The following is a 4,950-nucleotide window of genomic DNA, read 5'->3' as shown; positions in this document are numbered from 1 at the left end:
ACAGACTGCGCTGCCCGCCTGTGCCCACCTGATCAGTGGAGTTTTTACAGCTGGACAATTGACTAAGTCGACTGAATACGAAAGTGTCAGTCATTTAAATAGCTACTGAGTCTTAAGAAACTCGATCCTTGGAACAAACAGGGCCCTGCTTTCCTCAAAGACTTTGTCTTCAAGTAACTATGGTGGAAACCCTGCTTACAAAGAAGATTTTGTGCACAACCTTGGAGCCTTCAAACTAGTGGAAAATCGGTTTGGAAAAGACTACATTCGCGAAACCCCAACTTCCAGGTGCATCGATTGAGTGGAAGTTCTTGGACAAAGCCGAACCGGACTGCCTTTGTTCCAAACCACACGGACCTCGTGCCGTGTGCTGTTATCTGAGCCCGAAGCCAGAGAGGCCTCTCTGCGACGAAGTTCAGATAAGTTTAACAGTTTGGAGTTCATGATTCATGACATTTGAGAAATAAATTAGAAATGTTAATCTGTGATTCATAACTCTAGAATGTGTAATATCATTTAGTTTTCTTCAATATAAATGTGTGTTGCATTAAACTGTTTTGTTGATAATTTTAGAAATAAAATCTGTCAACGCCGAGAAATATCTTCTCATTCCTGTTTAACTGTTTAGTCTGAAATTGACACAAGTTAATAGACACCAGATTATAGGTGGCCCTGCCTATCCTTAATCATTGAATAATAATCAGTTAAGGGAAATTGTGGTAACAAGTAATGATAGGATCTTTCTCGGCACCTACGTAAATGAGACTGATATATACATAACGAGAATTTACCTGACATAAATACTATCCTGCGTAGTTATTTAATGTCTGACTAACAATACTAATGAGAGACTCACCTTCGTCTCACTAACCGGTATTGTGGTCAATGTGTTTATAACCTTTTTTGTTTAACCATTTGTGTGATATCATATGCGATCACATGGTCTTTGATTTGGTCAAGGAAGTGATTTGTCTTTGAGTTGTTGATCTAGAGATGAATGTTAATTAGTTTTGCCCTTTTGTATAATTGGTGTAGTGCTACATTTAGTCTTTGTTTTTGAATAAATTTGACAATTTATATCTTTGGAATTGGAGTCTGCGTCCAATTATTACAGAAATTGAGTTCTACAGGATTCCAGGATTCGTGATAAGGTGATACTATAAATTCACTTCTTGAATTGAAATTTATAAGTGTACCTTACGCTACAATAAACAGAACTATTATTTTGAAAGTGTGCAATTTGTAGCCGAAACCGAAGCACACCGGAGCCCCGGAGCGCGGACGGAACAGAGTCGGATTAGCTATCAAAGATAATAACTAAAAACACAGATAGACACAGACAATAATAACAACGGTGGTGACAGCACAGCCGTGAAGCCAAATAACCGAGCAATTATAATTGTTAATAAACAATAAGCAATGCTCGTTTTTTCAGTCAATCTAAATAAATAGTTGAACTGAAAACTCATAGGTCAATTGGTTTCTCTTTTAAGATTCTTTTTAGAGGGAAGATGTGGTCAAGTCACAGATGTGCAATAATCATTTATTTTGACAAAAATAGGAAACTAATATCATTCAATTATAGTACTGAAAATAAGTAATATTAAGCTTCTGCTGGATTACAGTAAGAAACAGATAATACCCATTTTCTTCTTTCTCCTCACAGTACAGCTTATAGGCCAGTCTGGTCAGGCAGGAATCAGTGTGTCTCTCTCTGTCTCCCTCCAGCTCTCTCTTGTGTCTCGTTGCAGGATGAAGAAGTTAAGAGAACTCAAATTCTCTTTGTTTTCCCTTTTATAAGGTTTCCTTCCAACCAATAGCATTTTGCCACCTCCATGACTTGGGTGCTTTATTATAATGTAATTATGAAGTGGGGGTCCCTTCGAATTTGGCTAGGAACCGATAAGAGGACAGGTCCCTTTTGGTCTTCTGGACATACAGACAAGGTTACCAGGGGCTACCAGAGGCTACCAGTGGCTACAAAGGAACTGTCCATTGCTTATATTTAAATAAATTCTGTTATCCAATCAAAAAACATAACAGCCATTACTGTTATCTGTCAGTCTGGTGTACTGTACGCTCCTATACTGTACTATCAAGAGTATGCGCTGCACACATTCATATCGGTTTCCTCTTTAAGTAAAGAGGACATTTAAAAACCTTTACATTAAATCTTCTATTTAACATTGACCAAATTTTATAATTGATAATTATATATATACAGTATGTTATTACATAATTATTTAAAAAGCTATAATTCTTCTAAATAGTTATTTCTGTTCTAATTATTGTAAATAAGCAATTATTTTTAAAAGAGAAGAGTCTGGAATAAGAAATTATGCAGGTTTTCCATTATGTAGAGAGGAAAAAAATCCATAATGCACCATTTTGGGCAACACAAATGTTCCCATGTAAATTAGACTGAGTTGACTATCTAATTTACATAGAGGACATTTAGCACCCCCTGGATGTGCCCTGGATGTGCATCCCACAAATCTCCATCAACTGCAAGATGCTATCCTATCAATATGGGCCAGCATTTCTAAAGAATGATTTCAGCACCTTGTTGAATCAATGCCACGTAGAATTAAGGCAGTTCTGAAGGCGAAAGGGGGTCAAACACAGTATTAGTATGGTGTTCCTAATAATCCTTTAGGTGAGTGTAGATTGGACAGAAATGTTGTTTGTTAATGAAATGGTCATTATCTGGTCCGGTGTCACGCTGAATCCAGTGCCCCTACGAGTCATGTGTCCCGGGTTGGTTTGTGCATGAATAAATTCATTTTCTTAGCACAGGGTGAGTTACACAAAACATACATATTCTACAGTAAGAGAAGATCAAATACACAGTAAGATCTGTTACACTGATGTGCTTTGCGAGCTATCACACGCCAGCAGTTCCGACATTGTATTATTATTATTATTATTATTATTATTATTATTATTATTATTATTATTATTATTATGTATTTGTTAGCAGACGCTCTTATCCAGGGTGACTTTCAAAACATAGGAGCATTGCTGTGTGTCTGGCAACAGGGACAATGCAACAGTGATTTTAGACCTTCATCACAGACTTCATCAATAAGCACAATATCCCATCAAAGCATTAACATCACCTGAGATGGTCCAACAGTTTATTGATCTGCCCACAATTGTGCCGCAAAAACCAACAAAACAGTCGCATCCATAATCAATAGGCTAGCCAATTGTTTTTTAAATAAGAATAAAAGTAAAGATACGCCACAAAATGAATGAAAATGTGAACTGTGTGCATGGTGACGAATGCATGTGAACTAATCCTGTATTTTAGTCAATACAGTGAAAGTGTCTGAAATAGCAAATCGGTGTAAATCCCTTAATGCATCAATACAAATAAATACAAATAAAAGGCTGATCTTAGCATATTCGTATACTTGTATGTTCGTTTCTGGTTTTCTACATGTGATTTCGTGTTTTTTGTTTGGTTTTTACAATGTATCTGTGCTGTGTGTAGACGCAGAATGAGTTTGATTGTGATGTTAAATAGGGTTTAGAAACACAGTCGCCTCGGGGCTGATTATTATTGCTGTGTTTCTTCACTTCTACTCAAATACAAAATTGAGGAAGCAGTGGTTAGTTCTGAATCAAACATATTGACCCCCTCACTCAATCTGTAAGTCCTGCAGCAAACATTGGAATATGCATAGATATTTGCACAGACTGGTATAAATGTCCCTAATAAAAAACCAAATGCCATTTTTGTTGTTTCAAATGTGTCCAACATCTTACCAGTATGTCCTTTTAGTATGTCACAAAGGTTCCCTAATTCGTTTTACAAATGTTCCCTGTATGTTATGAATGTTCCCTAAGCATGTGACGAATGTTCGCTAGTTTATATTACAGATGTGCCCTAGCACTTCTCTCTCTCTCTTTCTCTGTCTCTCACTCTCAATTCAGTGCATTTTAATTTTAAAAGCAATTGGACATACATACATACATACATACATACATACATACATATATATGGAAAATTAACAATACAATTAAAAATCACAATAAGATGTAATAAAGTACAGAAAAACAAAATGTAATAAAATGTGATCTTTAATACACACAAATATGTATGGCTGGTCGGAAGCGTCTTGGACTCGGGTTCCTCTTCATTACTTATAACGCTTTTGCCTTTTGCTAAAGCTTTCCATGGAGGGGAACGTGGATGAGTTTGTACCATTCTTGGGAGGCTCTGCCTTGTTGGGGCGGAGCTGTGATCCAGGTGAACAGCAGATCGGGCATAGGTGGGCATGTGGGCGGAGGAGGAGGAAGGCCGGTCAAGCAGATAAGCTTGCTAAGGTTCGCAGCAGCAGCAAACAGCCCCCCCATCCAGCCAGCCAGGCAGTCTGGTTGGCAGTGACTGAGTGGTTGACAGACGGCAAGCAACGGAATGCACGTGCTCTGTGATGTCATAGCAGTCAGCTCAGAGAGAGGTTCGTGATGTCATCGCTGAGCTGGCTGGCTCTGTGTGTCTTGCTGGCTGTGTGTGTTGAACCGTCTTAGAAATAAGTGGAGAAGTCGCGGAGATAAAGCAAACAGTACTTTAATCTAGCCGCTCGGAAGCCCCACGTCAGGAATAATTCCTTCATATTCCTTAATATTTACAGACATGAGTACAACTTTATAGGAAAAATGACATAACATCTTATGGCCGTTCATCCAATCAGAAGATACAGGTCTGGCTCCGTTTACGATCTGTCCTCCCGTGAAGGGGTGATGGATCCAAAGCAGATGTCCGTCTTTGATGTGCACTAGGAAGATGCGATCCCACGGTCATCATTTACCTATTGTCAATCGCTCTTTAACAAAAACAATTCCTCCCTATCTGGAGAAATGATTAAGTCATACACAAATTCACAGCAGACATCTGTAGGCTATTTCGGCACTGTGTAATCTTTCATTACTGACAGGAGTTTC

The 4,950-nt window shown here is 38.2% G+C and overlaps 1 non-coding gene across 1 annotated transcript; it reads left to right on the top strand.

The window, feature by feature from the left end:
• Positions 1–4,126: 4,126 nt before the first annotated feature.
• LOC136752113 (U5 spliceosomal RNA) lies at positions 4,127–4,241 on the top strand. Its single transcript, XR_010817277.1, has one exon. It is a non-coding gene; the product is annotated as a U5 spliceosomal RNA (small nuclear RNA).
• The last annotated feature ends 709 nt before the right edge of the window (positions 4,242–4,950 follow it).

This window comes from Amia ocellicauda, chromosome 6 (genome assembly GCF_036373705.1).
Source record: "Amia ocellicauda isolate fAmiCal2 chromosome 6, fAmiCal2.hap1, whole genome shotgun sequence".
In the NCBI taxonomy this organism is placed as follows: domain Eukaryota; kingdom Metazoa; phylum Chordata; class Actinopteri; order Amiiformes; family Amiidae; genus Amia; species Amia ocellicauda.
This window is presented reverse-complemented; position numbering and strand designations above follow the sequence as displayed.